Source organism: Amblyomma americanum, chromosome 4 (assembly GCF_052857255.1).
Source record: "Amblyomma americanum isolate KBUSLIRL-KWMA chromosome 4, ASM5285725v1, whole genome shotgun sequence".
Lineage (NCBI taxonomy): Eukaryota > Metazoa > Arthropoda > Arachnida > Ixodida > Ixodidae > Amblyomma > Amblyomma americanum.
In genome coordinates, this window is record NC_135500.1 from 112,625,358 (window position 1) to 112,649,009 (window position 23,652).

The 23,652-nt window shown below is 48.0% G+C and overlaps 1 long non-coding RNA gene across 1 annotated transcript; it reads left to right on the plus strand.

Moving 5' to 3' along the window:
- The first annotated feature begins 1,052 nt into the window (after nucleotides 1-1,052).
- On the plus strand, nucleotides 1,053-16,667 carry LOC144130309 (uncharacterized). The gene is made up of 3 exons (XR_013314062.1): nucleotides 1,053-1,141; nucleotides 16,279-16,404; nucleotides 16,554-16,667. It is a non-coding gene; the product is annotated as an uncharacterized LOC144130309 (long non-coding RNA).
- Nucleotides 16,668-23,652: the final 6,985 nt, after the last annotated feature.

Genomic DNA, 23,652 nt, shown 5'->3' on the forward strand with positions numbered 1-23,652 from the left:
CTGGGCTGCTGAGAAATTCCACATATTCTTGTACGGCACGTCCTTCATCATTCAGTCTGACCACCAACCCTTGCAATATTTAACAAAGGCAAAGCACTTGAACAGCAGGGTACTGCGTTGTAGCTTAACATTGCAAGAGTATGCCTTTCGTGCAGAGTACATCAAGGGCTCCGAAAACTTAGGTGCCGATTGCATGACTGGTTTGTAAATTGCCCGAGGGTGATCGCTTCACGACTACTGGTGCAAAACCGGAAATATTAAGTTTTTGGTTGAATTCTCAAAGCCCAAGATAAATTCCACGTAAGCAGGCCTTTTCTGTGATAGTTGCCAGAGAGTTCAGCGTTACTTTAAAGCATGCTGAAAGTGAACCGAATGTGCGCTGTTCATTTCTTTTTTCCAGCAGCTATCTGAAGCATAGCTTTGGGCCAGAATGATGTGAGACCATAACCGCGAATTGCATTCAGCAGTAGAAAGAGGTTCTTTTTGCTTTCTGAAAAATAGTAACTATCGTTTTGTAAAATGTAAGTATATCATTATCTCAACGGAAGAGAAAAGGCGTTGTTGATCAAGTTCCGCTGCATACTTTTTTTTCGCTTGTCTTTCAGCAGTCGCGCTAGCCCGTGGGCAATATGTAATCTCCCTCCGTTTTTGAAAAATATGAGAAGTAGCAGCTGCGGAAATCCGTGACAAGTTCTTGTGTCTCAAAAGAAATATTAGCATGAGAATTGTAAAGCCTTGTGTCTTCCATTGTTGTCTAACAATATACGCATATATTATATTTGTCCTATGACAAGCACCAGAACACAGCACGAATACCTTAGCAACAGTCTCAGTAGCACACAAAAGAAACAAAAAGTAAGAACGTAGCAAAACGGCACATGTGCCGCGAACATTTTTCGAGAATTCTGCACAGCCAAATTTAATGCACTGCCGCGCCTAACAAAAGAAAAATTGCCAACTGCGCTCACATCTCCTGCTTGATTTAAGAGCAGCAGCATAAATCGCACGCAAGCCAAGACACGCGAAAAGCAAATTAAGGAGACCCCCAACGGTACAGATAAGCCTTTGGGAAAGCAAGAGCTCTGTGTTGCCATGAAGCCCTCAACTATGATGCTCATATTCTGCTTGTTTCTCCTTATATGTGAGCAGTACAACCATTTTTGTCGCTAGATTGCAGAAGTTTATTATGGTTCAAGTAATATGTTGCCTATATTGCCAGAACCTTCGACTGTCTTCTTTGTGTTCACAACATTTACCGCGAAGAGAAGTGTTCAAACGTGGTAATTTCTATATTTATACAAGCTGCAGTAATTCATTACACGCTTTACTAAACGTAACCTAGGTCAAGGTAAGTCAGCGCAAGCAATTCCTCTTCTATTGACGTCTGCGTTCAAATTATTAACAGCTAAACGTTGCAGAACTCTTTCATCATAGCGTATCCAAACGGGGGTGTTTCTTTGCCTCAGTTTGCCAGTCGACAGGAAGCTTTAAAAACTTCTTCTCTTACTTTTGTTGGTAAGAAGGTTTTTTTTTTCTCCAAGTAATTAAACGTCTAGAGAGGTGAACTTAACTTTATTCTCAATTTTCTGGCAAAACCTGCGCATCCCATTAGGCTTATGTTTGTTTTTGGTATATTTTTTGCCACCTGGCTTTTAGGTCTATGTAGCTCAACTGCTGCAGAAGTGGAGTCTTTTGAAACCTAGAGAATTTGTCGAAGTGTCATTAATTTTCCAGTGTATTGCTCCTCTCGATCGCTCTACTGAAGCCTGACGCAGAGTGTACACCTGCACGGCGTAAAACTTGGTGTTGTGCTTGTGATCGCCCTTTTCTCGCCCTGGCTTGGGTGCCGTCGCGTGCCAAATGATCGGAGTGATGGGGTTTATGCTTTCATGTGAATTAATAACAGGAAGCTCAAGTCGTGACTGTCGCGACGCAAACGTGAAAGTGCGGCAACTTTTTATCATTCCCATGCTTGGCGTTCAGCAAGTCATGAAAGAGAGCACTGTTCTCGCAAAAGCCTAGTGTGTGCCGATAGTGAGTCGCTTCTTCGTTTACTAAGTGGAATCTGAACTAAATGGTTACCTTTCCTGATAAAAGTAGAAAGGGACTGCCTTCTTGTTCTTTCCCCTTAAAAAGTTACACTTAGTCGGTTCTCTGCTTGTTTCTGCAGAGCAGTCGGTCATATGGCGTTCTGTTTCTCTGATGCTGTTTCACATCCATGGTGTCTCAGTCGCTATGGGGTGCTGGTGAATTGAACGTCGCGGAATCGATCTCCGCCCTGATTTAGTTGCACACGAAATGCGGACACATAATTACGAGTCCAGTCTACGCTAATGAGCGAAAGGCATTCGAAAGTTATCCGGAGCCCTAAATAGCGGCGTAGCTCATAGCCGCAGGATTTTAAACATCAAATACCACTTTCACACCCGAGATTCGCTGCTATTCGGCGTCGCACCACAAAAACCTTTATTAAATAGGCTTCTCATGTGCGGTAGTGCCGGAGTCTGCGAAAAAGTAGGCTGAAGATTTCATTTCATTTCATTTCATTTATTGGTTTTGTTTGGCCAGTACAGAGACTGCAAACAAGGGAGAGCAAGCTAAAGGCGCCTAGTAGCGCCTGACAGAGGCCTGCCCTCCCCATGTAAAAAAAAAAACAAAGTGGCACTTGGCAATGGTACAAAATTTCCATAAGTAACAGAAACTAGAAAAGCAGCGGATATATTGACAACGAAACAGAAATCAGTCATGCTTAGAGCTAGGCACAACAAAACTAAGAGCAAAACATAACAAAGAATAAAACTGATTAGGTAAAAACATGGAACTGCACAAGTTAAGTGATTGCCGAGTAAGACACCAGTCACGGGCTGTCAGCACTCTCGATTTTAGAAACGTGCAATACGGAGGACATTTACTTTGCAGATATGTCGAAAATTTTCAGGTGTCGAGGACAAGAGCAAGAGTTGGGTGCCCATTAGCGTTGCGTAACTAGATCGATGCGCCTCAAGTTTCCCTTTAATGAGTGGTAGCTCTACGTGCGCCAGTTACTTCTATTCCTGGCGCAAAACACTTATTTAGGCAGCTGCAGTATTCTGATATTGGTGTTGCGTGGTGGTTATTAGGCTCGAAGCATCTCTTTTCCATAACTTCTATTTCAGGGAGTGCGTCAGTGAAAGCGCCCATATCACAGCGTGAGAAGTTTAACTAGGGCTTGGTCTTCGTTCAGCCAAACAAGCGATTTTGTCAAAACCAGAAAAATTTATCTAGGACTTCAAACAAGAATTTGTTATCACCATCTTTGTTTTTAGGTATTCTAGAAGACTTGGTAATAATTAATATATCAAGCTGAACAGTTCCGACCACTGCGATTCAAAACTTTTAATGCATTCATTGTGTTACATAAGACTCCTAAATCGTAATGCAGAAGCATTCATCACTGTGTGCTTAAGGCGCAGTAAGAAAAAAACATTCAGCAAGAAAATATGAGCAAGCAAAAATATTCAGCATCGGTTGCCCAGACGCACTTCGCGTTAAGATTTTCTTTATAAAGGCTGTTAACACGTGGCTGAAATGTATGTCAGTATCTAGCTGCCCGCTGCATAGCAAAGGTGCTATAAATATGAACCGCAATTCATACAGTCTCGGTATCCTATTAAATGCTTCTTCAGAGCAACCAGTAAGCCCCTAAGAATCGATTAATTTGGAATCGTTGCTGCACATTCATCACTTTTAAGCTTGCGTTGCTCTTTAGAGGTAACAACCCATATTCTACTTCTCGCAGAGCAGGGCAGCAGTCCAACATCTACTTCTGGTTAAACTCCTTCAATTTTCTTCTCAAAACCCACTCTCTCGTGCAAATTTGTTTTGAGGTAAGAAAGGAGCGCAGTAAACGCCTACTTTCACGGTAGGTTTTTCAACCAGGATATAGAGAAAATAGATGCGGGAGGTAATGAAAGAACAAAAAAGATGTGCAACATTTGTAAGTTCCTCAGTATTTTAAACCAATCTGCAGATTTGTAATGTGCATTGATATTGTACAGCACACGGAAATGGTTTGTATTTTTCTCCTTAAAATTGAGGCCTTTCTTGGATGTTTACACGTCATGATAGCATGCTAATTAATTCAAAACAACACTCGGGGGAAAAAAGCCAAGGTAAACAAGCGCACGAGAATAGAAAACAAGCATAAAAACTCAGAGACCTAGAGGGACCTCACAGAGTATCAAGGAAAGAGGTTTGAAGAAGATGACGAGGATGGCGATAAGAGTGATAACAACCGAAGAATAAAGAAGAAGAAGTATTCGTTGAGGTGGGAAGAGACGATTGTTGGTGAAGAGAAGAAGAAGACGACGAAAATGATGACGTGTATCAAAGCCAAGGTAATAAAAGCGCGAGTGAGAGCTTGGCACGGAGGAGAAGAACACAGAAGCGGAGGTTCCGGCGGGTCAGGAATACCTCGGCTGGAAGAGCAACGCCGGCTACTGCTCCGGTGAGCTCGAGTTACACGGCTTCGCACCGTGGACTTCTTGCCGTTCCTGATCCCATTCCGGGAAGTCCATGGATGACGAAACCACCTGCTACGGCCAGGGGTGTCTCCAGCGCTGTTGCCACCCACTGCGGTGGTACCCACAAGGCCAACACCACCAGCATCACATCCACGGGCGCTTGGACCGGGAGCTTGTACGACGCAGTCAACGACGGTGCATGCGACGTCAGCCTCCGCGCTTCGAACGCCACCTGTACTCCGGCTACTGGACCCATGCAGCGCTGCATCAGCCCCTAACCGTGAGCACGAACGCCGAACGCTAGTAGTTGACGCTGGTATGGTGTTCCCGGGTCGTTTGTATTGGTAGCATTTGTGTTTTGTTAGTTTTGTGTGCTAGTGTTTGTGTCTCGTATGGTGTGTTAAATGTGCGTCTGTGTGGGTGCATCTGTCGCCTAGTCCATTCTTTCGGCCCAAGTGTTCTCCGGGGCCACAGAACAGCCTACATCGAAGAAAGAGAAGTATATGAAAAGGTGGTATATATTGCCTTCTCTATATCTACTCAGCGCATCGAACGAGCGGCCTGTGATTGTCTAGGTTTTACGTTTGAAAAATTATCTTTAACATAGGTTTCTGGATTCACAATCGCCGCTATGGACGAGAGTGGTGCAGGTGTACATTCTCAACGTTCGGTTACGCAACACATAAATGCACCCGGAAGCAGAAGACTGGACAGCCGTCGGCTTAGCTCAGTTGGCAGAGCAAGGGTCGCGAAATTCAGAAGTCGTGGTTTTGAGGCCCAGTGGCGGTATTTCAAATAATTAGTCTAATGGTCCTTCATTGATGTACCCCACGGGCTAAACAGAAAATCCCCTATGCTCTTTGGTTTGGATGACTGTTGGCTTCCGCCATGAGCGAGGAAAAATGATTACTCTATCTCCTATTGATTAACACCAAAGAAAGCAAAACATTTTCTTCCTGCATTTCATTTCAGCGAATGTTCGCCTTATTCATTTTTAAGTCATAAGGAGACTCATTTTCCTACTATTGTATAAAATCACTTAACAAGGGCCTTGCTTCTGGAAGTAATGATGCCATAGGTAGCATAGGGGCTCTCAAACAGCTGCGCCCTCACCGTGTGAATATGTTGCACGTGGCACTTTATACTTGCAGAACATTCCACGTACAACTGAAGCATAGAGCTGGTGAACACCCTCATCGTTCGGTCACAGAACACCTAAAAACACTCCAGAGTAGTAGGCTTGACAGCTTCCTACGTGTCTCAGCTTGTACAGCGCCGTACGCAAAATTCAGAGGTCGTGGGTTCGGATCCCAGCGGCGTCATGCGGCTGTGTTTAGTTCTACATTCTAGCCAAATATCTGTCATCCTAAAAACGATCATGCCACTTATTTCCAATTTGAAAGAACCTGAAAAGAAAAAGATAACCGCCTACGCTTCGCTTGTTTTCAGTTATTTCTGCCTTATTTCATATGGGACAGCCATACAAGGATTTCAGTGCCCTGGTTTTTGTCATTGTTGTTGTTTAGCTGGCTTTTATGAAGAACTAGCCATAGCGATCATAACAGTCATGAAAACATATTGCTACGGACGCTGGGAGGACGACGAAGTGGTTGGTACCGAAGACGACGCTGACGTGCGCGCTTGTGTGCTGAGAGTCTACTCCAAGCCATCGGTTCCTCGCGTAGCAGGTTACCTCTGCTCTTTCTACTGCTGCTTCTAGCCGCCACGTATCATTTGGTGGAGGTGCTGGAGGTGCTGGAGGTGCCCGACCTCTTACCACTCCCAAGAAGGACATCCCGTTCTCTTGGGGACCCCCCGAAGCTGACGGCTTCAGAGCCCTTATCAGTGCCCTCACTGCTCCACCTGTGTTGGCGCACTTTGATCCTTCAGCCCCTACGGAACTTCGGACCGATGCGAGCGGCCATGGCATTGGTGCCCTACTTGCTCAGCGGCAACGCAACAAGCTTCGCGTTATTGCGTACGCCAGCCGTCTCCTTTCTGTGTCAGAGCGCAACTATTCTATCACCGAGCGGGAATGCCTCGCTCTGGTTTGGGCTATTGCAAAATTCCGCCCTTACTTGTTTGGGCACCCTTTCTCTGTTATCACGGATCACCACGCCTTATGCTGGCTTTCTTCGCTCAAAGACCCTACTGGCCGGCTGGGGCGCTGGGCTCTTCGCCTCCAAGAGTACACATTTTGTGTCGTCCACAAGTCCGGCCGCTTGCACCAGGACGCGGATTGCTTGTCCCGTTACCCTGTCGATCCGCCTTCCTCCAACGATTGCGAGGCTGACGCCTGTGTCTTATCCATCTCGGCCTTCCGTAACATTGCGCAAGAACAGCGCTTGGATTCGTCGCTACGTTCCCTCATCGACCGCCTCACTGCCAACCGCTGTGATGCGTCCCTCGCCCCGTTTGTGCTCCATGAGAACGTCCTCTACTGGCGCAATATGCGGCCTGACGGCGCTGACCTCTTGCTCGTGGTCCCTCAACACCTGCGCAGCAGCGTCCTTGAACAGCTTCATGACGTTCCCACGGCCGGTCATCTTGGAGTCTCCCGCACCTACGACAGCGTGCGCCGCCGCTTCTTTTGGCCCGGTCTATACCGTTCTGTCCGCCGCTATGTGGCCGCTTGCGAACTGTGCCAACGGCGGAAGACGCCCTCGGTTCTCCCCCCCGGGCACCTTCAGCCGATTCCCATCCCCGTAGACCCGTTTTCCCGTGTCGGCCTCGACCTGCTCGGCCCTTTTCCGGTGTCTGCTATGGGAAACAAATGGATCGCGGTCGCGACGGACTACTCCACGCGCTACGCTATTACTCGAGCGATCCCAACCAGCTGCGCAACTGATGTCGCTGACTTTCTCCTGCACGACGTCATACTCCACCACGGTGCTCCCCGTCACTTGCTCACCGATCGCGGTCGCTGCTTTTTTTCCAAAGTGGTCGCCGAACTCCTCCGCTCCTGCTCCGTCCGTCATCAATTCGCCACGGCCTACCATCCGCAGACGAACGGCCTCACTGAACGTCTGAACCGTACCCTCACCTACATGATTTCCATGTACGTCTCCGACCATCACCGCGAATGGGATATTAGCCTCCCATTTGTTACATTCGCCTACAATTCTACGCGTCACGATACAGCCTGTTTCTCCCCTTTTTACCTTCTCTTTGGCCGCGATCCTTTGCTGCCCTTCGACAGTGTACTGCCCGCCACCGCCTCCACGAGTCCTTACGCTCGGGACGCCATCGCTCGCGCCGACGCTGCCCGTCTTGTCGCCCGCCAGCGGCTGTCGGCCTCCCAAATCAATCAGAAACGACGTCATGACTGTCGCCGTCGTGAAGTCACCTACTCTCCTGGCTCCCTTGTGTTACTCTGGATTCCTTCCCGCCGTGTGGGCCTTTTTGAAAAACTGCTCCCCCGATATACAGGCCCTTATCGGGTCGTACGTCCGGTGACCGCGGTGACGTACGTGATCACCCCGCTACATTCGCCATCTCCGGCCGCTGCACGCCGCACCGACATCGTCCATGTGTCCCGCCTCAAACCTTACAACTCGCCGTCTAGCTGGCGTGTGTAGTGCGCACCGGAACGGTGCTTTTGCCGCGAGGGGGGGTCATGCTACGGACGCTGGGAGGACGACGAAGTGGTTGGTAACGAAGACGTCACTGAGGTGCGCGCTTGTGTGCTGAGAGTCTACTCCAAGCCATCGGTTCCTTGCGTAGCAGGTTACCTCTGCTCTTTCTACTGCTGCTTCTAGCCGCCACGTATCAATATTTACATTTCCTGCCTTACTACCAACCAGATAAAGGCGGTAAAGCGATACTAGTACCTTGCATCCGCACCGCGAAATCATGTATAGGCTCGTATTTTCAGAAGAATAGGAACGAACGTACGTACGCCTTTTTTCCAAACAAAGGATCTTCTTGGCTTGGGATTGCAGCGACACTTGCAAGATGTATAACTGCTCGTAAATTGAACCTTTATACATGGCACGCAAGAACCTTGGTTAATGGGACGATCGATAAATATTTGTTCTACAGTTACACTGAACTCCATCCATGGCACAGGCGCAAATATTACTATGAGGTTACGAGGGTATCTGTTTTTTCTTACCCGTGCAGTAAAACTGCGCTCTCATTCGCTTAACATCACACTTCCTTCGAAGAGGATGGTCTGTAAGAGTTGTATCTTGCCGGTGTCGCATTAATGTGGAGGCTAAACAATAGGCTTCAACATGAAAAGACGAAAGAAAAATGATTGGTCTATACATAAGATACAGTTAATAAAGTTTTCGAGGGGCCACATTGATCCCTGACCCAGAACTAGAAGGTTGGGAGCGAACCATGAATCTGTCTGAATCGCCATGGTGGCTCAGTGGTTAGCTTGCTCGGCTACTGAGTCGGAGTTTCCAGGCTCTAAACCGGCCTCAGCGGCCGCGTTTCGGTGCACGTGAAACGTGAAAGACACCCGCGGTCTGCGCGATATCAGTGGAGGTTAAAGATCGCCAGGTGGTCGAAATTATTCCGGAGCCCTTCTCTACGGCACCTCTTCCTTTCTTCCGGCACTCGCTCCTCTATCCCTTCCTTAACTGCGCGGTTCAGGTGTCCGCCGAGAAGTGAGTCAGATACTGCGCCATTTACTTTAACAAAAAAAAACACTTCCAGCAGGCACTACCTGCGGAATACGGAATGCACTGTCAAGCGGTCGCGTGATGGAAGCAGAACGTTAAAGCATTTTTCCTGCTTCCAAGGGGGGGGGGGGGGGGGGGCGCTGGGAGCGGTCGAAACGAGCGGCCGTGGGCCGTGTGTAGCGTGGGCTCCGCGAATTTTCGAAGCGCCAACGCAGCAATTTCATCGGGCCACCCATATTTTGGGCAGAACTGGAAGCACAAGGCGTCAGGACCACGAGGACACCGATTTCATCCCAGTAGGCCCGTTTTTGGACTTTTATCGGGATCCGAAGTCAAGACCCCGTGGCCGGGAGCTAGGCCTAACGGTTAGGCGTAACCACTCCCGTATTCGAGCGGGTGCTCCACCGGACCGAAAGCCCTCGTAACGGAGGAAATGGCGACTCGGGCATCCGACAACCCTTCGGCAAGAAACGCAGTGCCTGATCCGGCCCAGGGTCAAGAAAATTAATCTTCAAGAAATGGAGGCTGCACCGACGACCACGTGCTCCGGCACGCAGGCGGATAACGGCGCCATGGAAGCGGACGAAGAAGAGGTCTTGCAACAGGACGCCGGAGACGGCGAAAGCAGCCTGACGCAGGACAAAGAACTAAATTGGGAAGTTTTCCGTTCCAAACGAAGCAAGAAAGGAAAAAGGCGCGCCGGCAAGAACAGCGCTGCACCAAAGCCAGGACGCCCCGTTTCCGGAACGAACAATGGCACGATGGCGCAGAACAACGGGAGCGCAGATGGGATGTCACAACCAGGCGGCAATAAAAAGAGCGTACAAAAGGAAGAGACGAGGAGACAGCCAAGGCAAATGCTGCCCCCACTCCCCGTGGGCGATGCGAAGATCATCATTAGGCCACGTGGCGGCCTGAAGGTGCAAGATATGAAGCTTTACCAAGCCACACGTGTAATCGTTGAAGCATGCGGTGAGAAGATCAAGGAAGAGGACTTTCTGGTCAGGCTCCGACCAGGCTCGAACATAATAATCGCGAGCACCTCCATCATCGAAACAGCGGAAGATCACAAGCTTCCCGTACGAAGGCACAACCTACCACGTACAGGCCTACGTGGCCATGCCCAGCGACCTCACGCGGGTGGTCATCCACGGCTTACCGCCGGGCCTAACGGTAAAGGAACTGGAATCTAAGCTGAGGCTGAGAACGCAGGACAACGAGATCCTGGCAGCGAAAATGCTGGGGAAATCCGCGACTGCCCTTCTCACCTTCGACGGACCCAGCATTCCCAAGTGAGTCATATTCAGCGCCGGTGAATACAAGACATACCCCTACAGACCAACGAGACAGTGCTGCTTCGTGTGCGGCATGCAGAGACATCGCTCGGACGTATGCCCAACGCCAAAAGCGAGAACCCGTAGACGCTGCGGAGCATGAAACCCAGAAGAAGGACACCAATGCCAGCCCAAATGCATGGTGTGCGGCGGCGAACATCTTACCAGAACCAGGGACTGCAAGCAGCGACTCAAGACTGCTGCGGAGCTGAGGGGGCGCCAACCATATGGCGCGCCGGAGCAGCAACAGCACCAGAGGAAGAGCCGCAGTAGCAGCCGAAGACGCCGGCCAAGATGGTCCAGCTCGGAGGACAACGGGAGCGACAGCCATTCCCTCAGCCGGGGTCAACAGCCAGGCTGGGGAAGGATCCCGCTCACGGAGCCAGAGCTGGTGCCGGAACCGCAGCCGCAGCCGAGGCGGACACAGGCACGAGTCTTTCCCGCCCTTGGGAGGGCAAAACAACAAGCAAGGGCCGCCAAAACAACAGCACCAGCAGCAAAGCAAGGACGGAGTCATGGTGAGCTGGAGAGCGGGTCCTCCCAAATCACTTTTTCCGCAATCAGGGCAAACTAGCAACGAAAACTAAAAAGATGAGGAAATCTAAATGTTCAGAAAATAACTAGAACTCAGCAGATGGGAAAATAGGCAACTAAAGAAAAATATAAGAGAGCTCATTAGTGAGCTACAGGCTCTTAGGGCAGCCAGTCCCCATCAGGCACCACCACCACCACGGAGCCAAACACCCCACCACCAATAGTAGGCAATAGCTTCGAAGAACAGATGAAAAGGTTCATGCAGAGCATGCAGACACAAATGCAAGTCATGCAGACGCAAATGCAAGGCGTGCAGAGTATACAAGCACAGCAACAACAAGAAAATCAATACTTCCGCAGCTTTATCAAAAACCAAAACACGCAAAAAATCACCAACGAAGCCAGGGACAAGCTTTTTAATGAAAGAAGATTCGGAACCGAAAACCAAAGTAACAACAACAGCACATCAGCATGGCAGGACACAACATACTAAGCATCTGGCAGGGAAATTGCGGGGGCTACCGGCGTAAGCAGGCACTCCTGCAACAGTTCATCCACACACATGGAACACCACCAGACATAATAATGTTACAGGGAACCAACATAATAACAACACTAAAATGATATTAATGTCAGGAAAGCGGACGCACAGCGACCCTAATTAACAAAAACCTAGTTGCCATGGCACATGATGAAATTGCAGACAGGAGAATTGAGCACGTAATTACGAAAATCATACCCAAAAGGAAACAAGAAGCGAAAAGCACCTTCATAGCAAACATATATAGTCCACCCAAGCAGAAATGTGGCAATTTTAGCAAACTTTTCGCTGAAGCGGGAAACCTAGCAAAGTCAAACACACTCATCATAGCAGGGGATTTCAATGCGAGAAAACCTAGCTGGGGCTACCAGAAATGCGAGAAAAACGGGCAACTAATATGCGTTGCAGGAGAAATTACAAACACCCTGCTAACAGACGAAAATCAGCCAACGCGACTAGGCAACAGCGTTAGCCCCGACACCTGTCCAGACCTAACCTGTGTTATTGGAGCGCGGCAGGCCGAGTGGAAAACCTGCTGGAAAACATAGGAAGCGACCACTACGTGTTAAAAGTAACGCTCAAGGCATAAAACATAAAAAAGAAGACATAAACAGCCCACTCACGCACTGAGACGCCTTCCGAAGCAATAGCAGATAGCTACAGGGTGAAATTACCTCAATAGAGGAGTGGAGCACGCAACTCCGACAAATACACGAGCAACATACGCAGGAAATTGACAGAACAGAAGCTACACCGGAAGTGGACCCACGGCTACTCAGGCTATGAGAGGCAAAACGCGGACTCACGAAAAGGTGGAAGCGGCAGAAACTAAACAGGAAGCTGCAAAAGAAGAACGCGGAGATTACACAAAAAGCGGAGAAGTACGCGACAACGCTGGCCAGGCAAGGGTGGGAGGAATTCAGCATCTCGCTGAACGGCACGCTCAGCACTGCCAAAGCATGGCGCATACTCAAGGCCCTCATGGACCCAACCAAGACAAAACAGAAAGTGGCAAAGTCATACGAAGATTAATTCGCCAATTCGATGGAACGGACGAAGAGATCCTCGCGGTGGTCAAAAGGAAGTGCTATGGCACTGACAAGCCACAGGGATATAAAGAAGAGTACAAAGGGAAGGAAAACCCGCACCTCGACAGACCAATAACGAAGGAAGAAGTAGAAGCAGCGATCAGGGCCGTGACTAAAAACACAGCAGCCGGAGCAGATAAGATTAAAAGCCCCCTAATTCGCAACCTCAGCGACGAAGCGGTAGTCCAACTCACAGACTACCTCAACGCGCAGTGGCTAGCGGGAACGGTGCCCAAAGCATGGAAAGACGCGGAGGTGGTAATGACACCCAAACCCGGCAAGAAGCTACAAATAGAGAACTGCGGCCCATCTCACTAACGTCGTGCCTGGACAAGCTCTACGAAAGGGTAATCACGAGTAGAATACAACTGTACCTCGGAGACGAAGATCTGTACCCGCACAGCATGTTCGACTTCAGAACGAACCTGTCGATGCAGTATATACTCCTGCAAATCAAGGAAGAGGTAATCGACACCATCCCCAAGACAGGAGAGAACATCATAATGGCGCTAGACATCAAGGGCGCGTTCGATAACGTCACCCACAGCGCCATCATGGAGGGACTAACCATCACCCACCGCGGCAAAAGACTACACGACTACGTGAGGGCATTCCTGTCGAACCGCACGGCAATGGTGGGACTGGGAGACCTGCGGAGCGATGTCTTTGAAATGCCAAACAAAGGCACCCCGCATGGATCCGTAATCTCGCCGGTCCTCTTCAACATAGCCATGATCGGACTAGCCCGCGAGCTGAGCCGAATCGATGGAATCCAGCACGCTATGTATGCGGATGATATCACGATTTGGATCAACCACGAATCGCTAGGCCAGAAAGAAGAACAAATCCAGCAAGCGGCGACATGCGTCGAACGATATGTCAGAGAGAGAGGACTCGCATGCTCTACCGAGAAATCGCAGGTCCTGCGCGTCGGCAAAAAGCCATCCAAGGAGAAGATCGAAATACGGCTAGAAGGGCAAGTTCTCCCAGAACGCAGCATGATAAGGGTCCTAGGAATGTGGATCCAATGCAGCCACACCTAAGCCGCCTCCAACAATCAACGCAGCAAGTCTGCAGAATGATTACCAGGGTATCGCAGAGAAGGCACAGCATGAAGGAAAGCGACACAATAAAGCCGGTCAAGAGCCTAGTGGTCAGCCGCATCATATACTCGCTTCCCTACCACAACATGGCACAAAATGAAAGAGAACAAGCAGACACACTCATCAGAAAGGCATTCAGGACGGCGCTGAACCTGCCAAGGAATACTTCGAACGAAAAACTGCTAAAGCTGGGAATCCACAACACCTTCGAAAAACTGAAAGAAGCGCAACTCGGTGCACAGCTGTATAGGCTCCAGCAGTCGACCACCGGCCGAACGCTCCTCCTAAGGTTGGGATATATCAGTAACGAAACAGAGGATAGGGAAGCGATCATCCCCGATTGCATTTGCAAAACCATCAGGGTGTGCCCCCTACCTAGGAACATGGACCCAAACTTGCACGCGGCAAGGCGAGCCGCAAGGGCAGAATGTGTAGAAAAGCACCTCGCGAATGACAAAAACGTAGGACATACGGATGCGGCCCTACATCTGTGGAACAGAAACTCTAAAGAACACAGAGTTGTGTCAGTGGTGGTGAACCACAAAGGTGACATGATCACCTGCGCAACACTGAGAGGCTGTAGGGTATCCGAGGGTGAAGAAGCCGCCGTAACTCTAGCGGTAGCGGAAGGGTACCGTAGGAACAAGTCGCTCACAATTCTCACGGACTCAAAAATGGCGTGCAGACACTACACCACAGGTAGAGTCAGCAAAGGGGCGCTGCGCATAATCCTCCAAGCAGGGTCCCCGATCACGCAAATACAACATAAAAGTTTCTGGGCACCGGGATACGCCGGAATGAAGGGGAACCAGAAGGCCGATGATCTAGCTCGCGAGCTTACTAACCGTGCGGATACATCAACGGACTCGGAACCCACCACGACGGTGGAGCCAACGTTCGCGGAGATACTGAATTACCACAGAGGCAGGAAAATAACGTATCCCCCGCCAAACCCACTCTTAACACAACACGAAGCAGTCGGCTGGCGACGCTTGCAGACAGGAACCTTCCACAACTTACACACACTCCACAAAATTTATTCGAACCAATACGCAAACACATGCACGTGGTGCGGGGCAACCCCCCCCGTTATACCACATCACATGAGAATGCAATAACAACTTCTCCTTCCATAAGTTAAAAGAGCCCATTGCGGAACAGTGGGAGGGCCTACTCACCAGCAGCGAGCTGTCGGTCCAAAGAAGACTAGGGCACCACGCATGCGAGGTGGCACGGCTCAGTGGGGCCCTCGAACAAGGGAACCAACCACCGGATCAACCGGGACTTCATTCCAAGCGATGAAGACATTCAGAAGCCGCTAACACCTCTGCTTAATAGAGCAATAAAAGTTTTTTCCTCCTCCTCCTCCTGCAACCGATCGGTAGCAACGTTCGGCGCATATTTATTTATTTAACGTGACGCCGTGGCATCAGTGCCGCCGGGTACCCACCGGTGATACAATGGGTACAAGCTTTCCCCTGGCCTGGTGCTCGGCTCATTTGGGGCGTAATGCTTGGAAAATGGGTCTTTGACCCCACCTTGAGTACCAAAAACACCTTGTGCCATGGCCCTCTTTGGTCATAGATGCCCTTGCGCCATAACAACCAATCATCAAAGATATGCCAGAGATCCATCCTCTGAGTACTAGCTTAAATCAACTTCTGTCCCATCCCTCGCGCTGTTTTAATTATGAACGTTGACCAAGAAGCCTAATTCACTACTCATGGGCTGAAAACAACGTGTTTGACCTGCACTGCAACGCGATTTTCCAGCTCAGTCAGCCTGGTCATTAGCGAACAAGTTTTCTCCTTGGAACTGCCCCGAAAAACAACGTAAACATTGTCCTTTACCTCGTACATAAGCGGAAGATCTGCGCTAAGTTTGCTCGGCACAGCAATGGAGCCGCAAAATGGAGAATCTTCCAAAATTCAGGCGCAAACGGCACCAAAAAAATCTCGTGCTTAGCCTCTTTCATACTTGGGATGGCCATTGGTGGAGTCATCGGTGTTACCGCGTTCATCTTTCTGCGGGCAGGAAAAAAATAACCGTTATGAACGGTGCACATAATGCAATCGAGCGCACTTTGCATTTCTATCTTTTTTTCTGAATGTCGTGCCTTGTTAGGAAGCGTTCTTTCCGCGTTTATTTGTATTGCATCGGCTCATTGCGACTGTGAACGCGTTCGGCACCACGCTTAAGAGAGTTCCATGCAACGCCTTGATAATGTTCCATGCAAATCCATGCAAAGCCGGTTAAATTTCAGTGCTACGCTCGAGTTCGGTGCCTCGTTGTTGAGAGGCGTTTTAACGAAGTGAACTTTTTGAAAAAAAAAACTTGTTATACGAGCCCTGGTCTAGCAAAAGCAAAGAAAAAACCGTGGGCGTGCCAAATTTGCTATTTCATTCGCTATCTGCGTGAAACATCACGCGTCGGAGTCATGTTAACGTTAATGGAGTCGTCACAGCATACGCAATTTTGGCGTTGCTGTCGATGGCATCGAATCGATTTTGGCATTGTTATGTTATTCAATTCTTTTCTCTTGCAGCGTCCAGCCTGGCGAGGAATTGCCTGCGTGCAGGATACAGTTGCACAAAAAAGAAGCGCTGTCCACGTTTCCTCAGAAAAAATTACAAAGGGTGCCGTGGAAAAAGGGTGACCTGCTGCAATTTCAGTAAGCGGTCGTTTCTATCGTCGCGAATATCATTGCACTGTTAGTTAATGTAACAGGACTGAAATCCACATAGGGGTACTTTAAAACTAAAGAAGCTTTTTTTCAGTTTTGATAACTGACACATTAACCCAACATTCACCGCTGCGCAGAAATTCCAATCCCGATACCGTTTCGCATACCTGGATGACCTACTTGCCCTGGCGGGAATCACTGCAAGCTATCGGTTCATGCACGAAGCTGTTGCCTGTTACAGAGAATTGCTCCTGGTGGGATTGTCGGCTGATGCCAGTCTCGCCGATCTTCGGGATCATTCATGATGGCGATAGTAGAACAGGAACTTGCTTCGTGTGGCTCCAGAATATGTTGCAGAAATAAAGATTAAGTGTGAAAGAAGTTTCCTCTGAAGAAATATAAGAGGAGTATAAAAAAAAAGGCGCCATGTACACAACTTTCTGATCCTGAAATACAGTCTCGCAGGCCCAGCTTTCCGGGGCATAGCCGTTTAGTTCGGCAAAGTGCCACCACGGGCCGCTTCATCCTGAACTCCTCCTCTCTCTTTTCTTTCCCCTTTCCTGCCTCGCATAGCCGCACGCAGGCAGACGGGATGGGGATGGCTCAGAGAGCTGGGGTTGGGCGGTGGGGTGAACAATTGTTTGGATTAGCTTCCACACTGTGGGATGAGGGGAGTGCAGGAAGGGCTTTTTTGGGCGAAGGAAAACTATCAATGCGGCGTGAAGCCTTCTGTGCGCCTGATGAAGGCATGTTCAGTAGAAGAATATTCAGAAAGGCGCCCAGCGAGAAGAGAAAAAGGGGAGGGGAAAAGGCAAGATGGTTGAAGAGCTTGTTGTGGCAGGGGCAGGCAAGGACGCTGTGTCGATTGAAAATGCTCAGAAGACAGCGTCCCTTGAGAAGGATGCGAGAATGCTTTACGTGTTCCTTTTTGAGGAATTGTAAAGTAAACAAGAGATACATACCAGGAGAAACAGGACGCAGTGATACACAGTGTGTCATGTCTCTCCAGCGCCGTATCTTTTCGCTGTCATACCAACTAGCCCAAAGTGCCACCTTAGAGAACTATGTTTACCTATTATTTAATAGTGGTTCTAATCCTAGACCCCCACCCATGGAGTTTTATTTGCCTATCAATGACCATCAACCGATGGCTGACCACAACCTGGGTACCACACTGCATAGCCCTGGTCTGGATGACCGGGTTTGAGCAGACGAGCACAGCCTCCCATTGGTCACGCATAATATCCGCCGGTGGCGGCGCTATGCTACAGCTCCATAATATGTCGTCAGAGGTTGCTTACATAGAGGAATGCGAAAGCATGTGTTTTCAGGAATGGAAAGGTTTTTGAGGACAGTAAGCAGCAGCTCTCAGATCTCGAAATCTCGGTGGACATCTCAAGCACGCTTGTTGACACCTATAGTGTGACACTTATTTTCTATGAACACGGAAGCGAAACGCTAAGGTGCCCTTGTGCTAACCTATGTCAGTGCACTTTAAACATCTCCAGGTTATTGCAAATATTCCGAAGTCCTCCACAACAGCACCTCTTTCTTCCTTTCTTCTTTCACTCCCTCCTTTATTCATTCTCATACGGCGCGGTTCAGTGGTCCGCTGATATGCGAGACAGATACTGCACCATTTCCTTTCCAAACAAAAATCGAAAAACCATAGAATAATTACTCTATGTACAGGCATTTCCCAACGTCAGCTAGCTGTTTAAGAGCAATAGTAAGCCTCTACTTGCTTTTAAGGAAGTTCAAAGATGAAAATAAAAATTATATACGCTATATATTATACACGGAAGGTTCATGTCAGTCATAAGTTGTATAGTAAATAAAATAAAATGTAAAAGTTGATTAATCAACAACTAATAAGCAGCATGTATGCAACGAAATAAAATACGCAAAATATGAAAAAATGAAACTATAAAAATCAATTTACAGTAAAAAATCAAAGGTAAAAGCAAAAGCAGAACATTAAAGTTACCTTAATAAAGGCCGCAACCGTCTATAAGACGTTAAAGTAACGAGCGTTAGCTGCTTGCTTTGCTAGATGAAGAAAGTGAAGAAGAACGCGCCCGGTGCCCAGATACACCCCTTCAAGATACGCCCCAAACGAAACTTGCTTCGTTGGAGGGTGGGGTGGGGGGGTCAGGTAGGGCCCAGAATGAGGCTTGCGGCGCGATATGGTAATGGTTCAATTAGTAATTGCATGTTTATTATGTTTAGCTATTATTTAATTGTGGTTTTTGTTCTATTCCACAACTCATAGGTTTTTATTTGCCTATCAAATTCGGTACACAACTGTCCTCGAATGGGTGTCACTTGTTCTCGGATTTATGCATATGGAGGAACGAATGTCATTCTTCCTGTCAATAGCAGCAACAGCGAATGTGTACACAAATAGCGATCCCCTAACGGGACAGTTATCCTCCCGTTGTAGGATATTTTTTGGAAGGAAAGGGATAGGACGTTACAACTAACTTTAATGGCCGATATCTTGCAGTCGAGGAACTCAAGCTATGCAGCCATGTTGTCCTCTGACGTCATTCTCGCATAGTTCCAACCCTATCCACACTATTCCACTCAGACGTCATCAATTTCACGCGGCAGGTGGTTGATTCTAAAATGCTATTGTAGATGGGGCTACAAGTCTCCATGCGACATATGCCGTTTTCTAGTTGCTGCCACAGATGGCGCTGTGATCTCAGTGTATTAGCAGGCCTCACAATATCTCCTAACGTGACAAGTAAGGCCCGTTTCACATGCATGCGATTTTCGCCTGCGACAGTGCGAATTCTGTCCGTCTGCGACTGGGAGGGCCGTCGGTCTGGTCGCAGACGGCTTGCGATCGAGTTCCGTCCGGTTCGTATTCAGTCGCAGCGTCGGTGTGTTCGCTCTGCGACTGACCATTGGGAAGCGCCGAGTCGACGTGCGACGTAGGGTCACGAGGGAGCTGGTGCCGCGGTGGAAGCAAAACTGTTTATTCTAATGAAAACATGCGGAATATTGCTTTGCGTCTAAAAATACGCTGGTCATAAAATCATCAACACATTCCGCGTGACATTTCTGCCGCGTTTAAGAATGGGTTGCCTATGCAAACGTCAAGAAACCTTGCCTGTCCCGCCGACCGAATTCGTTGTGTTGGTGTCGCATGTGAAAGCAGTGGCCGAAAATCGTACTGCGGCCTCACCGACTACACCTGATACTCACGGTCCAGTCGCAGCATGTGAAACTGGCCTAAGCGCTAACGCTCTTAACATGCAGGGGGAATTTTGTTGACCTAAAGTGCGGTGAGACGAAAGCTTTTAGCTTGGTTTTGCTGCTTGTGTCGCTCATGTGTGGTGAAGCTATTTATTAAATACTACACAATTCGCTTCACGACACATTCGCTGACGTTCATTAGTGCGCGCACGCTCGGTTGCTGGAGACACAGGAGAGCCTTAAGGCAACATACTCCCAGATCGGCATTTAGAAGGCCTCTTGCACGAGTGCCTAGGGGGGCACTCCTCTCGAACAAAGGTGGCGCAACTCAATGACGTCACACTCATGCGCGGTAGGGTGCAGTGCAGGTGCATTGCCTGCAGGCGCCTTGCATATGCGCATTGCATTATGGCTTACTGAGCTCGCAGTTACGACATGCTACACAAACCACTAGTATTACAAATAACTAATTACTAATATGCAAATAAACCAATCACAGAAATGATTTTACCATTAAATAATTAAAAACGAACCAATTATCTAAACTAAGGATTACTTAATGGACTATTTACAGTTTGACTGTGAGGAGACGTCTGCTACATGGCTGGATGGATGGATGGGTGGATTTATGGATGGAAAAACTATTTTCGCCAAAACTCATGTGCGAACCATTCCGCTCTAGATGGCCATCAACCCATGGCTGACGGCAACCGGGGTGGCATATTCCACGGCCCTAGTCTGTATGACCGTGTTTGAGCAGACGAACACAGCCTCCTATTGGTCACGCATAATATCCGTCGGTGGCGGCGCTATGCTACAGCTCCATTATATGTCGTCAGAGGTTGCTTACCTTGAGGAATGCGAAAGCATGTCTTTTCAGGAAAGGAAAGGTTTTTGAAGAAAGGAAGCAGTAGCTCTCAGATCTCGAAATCTCAGTGGACATCTCAAGCACGCTTGGTTGACTGCTATAGTGTGACACTTTTCTATGAACACGCAGGCGAAGCGCTAAGGTGCCCTTGTGCTGACCGATTTCAGTGCACTTTAAAGATCTCTAGGTTACGAAATTATTGCGGAGTCCTCCACAATGGCACCTCTTTCTTCCTTTCTTCTTTCACTGCCTGCTTTATTCATTCCCATACGGCGCGGTTCAGGGGTCCGCAGATAATCGAGACATATACTTGCCATTTCCTTTCCTAACAAAATCCTAAAAACCATCGATTAATTACTCTCTGTAAAGGCATATCCCAACGTCATCTAGCAGCTTAAGAGCAATAGTAGGCCTCTACTTGCTTTTAAGTTACTTCAAAGTTGAAAATCAATATTGTATACTGTTACAGGTACAGACACGTAATAAGGCAGCTCCGTGGCAATATCGGTGTTTATGAAATCATTATTTATGATGCCAAAAGTTGGCTGTCAACCGAGCCAACTTTGCAAACTCTAAAGAAAGTCATCAGGGCTCGAACATGAACAAATCAATTTAGTAGCATTACACCCACGCGAAGTATGCACTTCCCTTATATGTGCGGAATTTAAGCACCTGTAAGCTCAGTCATGCTTCTAAGTTTGTTTTTTTTTGCTGCATATCACTGTAATGTTGATTTATTACTGCTGAATGTGAACCAAAATTCGAACAGATATATCTCCAAGGATGACACTTGGATGAGCCGATTCGACGTTGGTTGAGACTAGTGCTTAATTTGCGTGCCGTGTCACGTAAGTTCTTCGCCAGCATTAAACTGCGCTCGGTTTTTAAGGCGTAAGCCTTTCTTGGCTTTTGCGTGTTGCAGACCAAAATTTGTGGACGGAACTTCCCCGCTCGACCTGTCAGCCATAAGTTGTATGCTAAAAAAATAAAATGTGAAATTTGACTAAGCAACAATTATTAAGGAACACCTATGCCATGAAATAAAATACCAGAAATCTGGGAAAATAAAACAAAATAAATAAAGTGAAATAAATGAAAATAAAGAGTATATAAAGAAATATACAATAAAAATGAAAGATAAAATCAAAAACAGAATATAAAGAAAGTTAAAAAAGGACACCACCGTCTGGAAGACTTTAAACTCTCGAGCGTTAGCGGTTTGCTTTACTAGACGAAGAAAGTGAAGAAGAACGCGCCCGGTGTCCAGATATACCCCTTCAAGATGCGCCCCAAATGGAACTTGCTTCGTTGGGGGGGGGGGGGGGGGGGACGTCAATGTGGGCCTAGAATTCGGCTTGCGGCGCGATATGGTAAGGCTTCAATTAGTAATTGCATGTTTACTATGTTTAGGAATTATTTGATTGTGGTTTTAATTCTACACCACAACCCATAGGGTTTTATTTGCCTATCAAGTTTGGTACACAACTCTCCGCGAATGGGGCTCACTTGTTGTCGAATTTATGCATATAGAGGAACGAATGTCATTCTTCCTGTAAATAAGAGCAACACCAACAGCGGATGTGTGCACAAATAGCGGTCCTCTAACAGGACAGTTTTCCTCCCGTTGTAGGATATCTTTTGGAAGGAAAGGGAAGGGAGGTTACAATCAATTTTAATGGCCGCCCTCTTGGAGTCGATGACCCAAAACTATGCTGCCATGTCGTCCCTTGACGTCATTCTCGCAGAGTTCTACCCCTATCCACCATATTCCTCCCAAACGTCATCATTGGCACGCGGCAGGTGGTTCTTTCTAAAATGCTATTGTAGATGGCGCTGTGATCTCTGTGTGGTAGCAGACCCCACGAAATCTCGAAAGGTGAAGAGTAAGAGCTAACGCTCGTAAAATGCAGGAGGAATTTCGTTGACCTAAAGTGCGGTGAGGCGAAAGCTTTTAGCTCGGTGTTGCTGCTTGTGTCGCTGACGTGTTTTGAAGATGTTTATCAAAGTCTACACAATTCTCTTCACGATACATTCGCTGACGTTCATTAGTGCGCGCACGCTTGTTGGCTGGAGACACTAGAGAGCATTTAGGCAGCATCCTCCCATATCGGCATACAGGAGGCGTCTTGGACGAGTTCCTGGGAAGCACTCCTCTCGAACGATGGTGGCGCAACTCAGTGACGTCGTACGCATTCGCAGTAGGGTGCAGTGCAGCTGCATTGAGTGCAGGCGGCTTGCACATGCGCATTGCATTTTCGTTTACTGAGTCCCCAGTTACGACATACTACACAAACCACATATATTGCGAATAACTTATTACTCATTTGCTAATAGACCAATCACCGAAATGATATTACCATTAACTGATTACAAATGAACCAATTATATAAAAAAATAATTACCTAATTAAGTATTTACAGTTTAACTGTGAGGAGACGTCTGCTACGAGGCTGGATGGATGGATGGGTGGATGGATGGAAAAACTCTATTTTCGCCAGAACGCATGTGCAGACGGTTCCGCTATAGATGGCAATCAACCCATGGTTGACGGAAACCTGATTGGCACACTCCACGGCCTGGTCTTGATGACGGGGTCTGAGCTGGCCGAAACGGCATCCCACTTGTAGATAGAAGGATCCCGCGTAATATCTTCCGGTGGCGGCGCTATGCTACAGCTGTAATATATGTCGTCATAGGTTTGCTTTTCTGAAGGAATAATGAAAATAATTGTTTTTTTGGGAAAGAAATTGGCGCAGTATATGTCTCATATATCTCTGGACACCTGAACCGTGCTGTAAGCAAAGGAATAAAGGTGGAATTGAAATAAGAAAGGAAGAAAGAGGTGCCGTATTGGAGGGTTGCGGAATAATTTCAACCACCTGGGGATCTTTAACGTGCACTGACATCGCACAACACACGGGCGCCTTAGCGTTTTGCCTCCATAAAAACGCAGCCGCCGCTGTAGGGTTCGAACCCGGGAACTCCGGATCAGCATCCAAGCGCCCTCACCACTGAACCACCGCGGTGGGTCTGAAGGAATGCGACAGCATGTGTTTTCAGGAAAGGAAATATTTTTGAGGAGAGGCAGCAGTAGCTCTCAGATATCAAAATCTTAGTGGGCAGCTCATGCCAGCTTAATTGACAGCCATAGTAAAAATAATAAT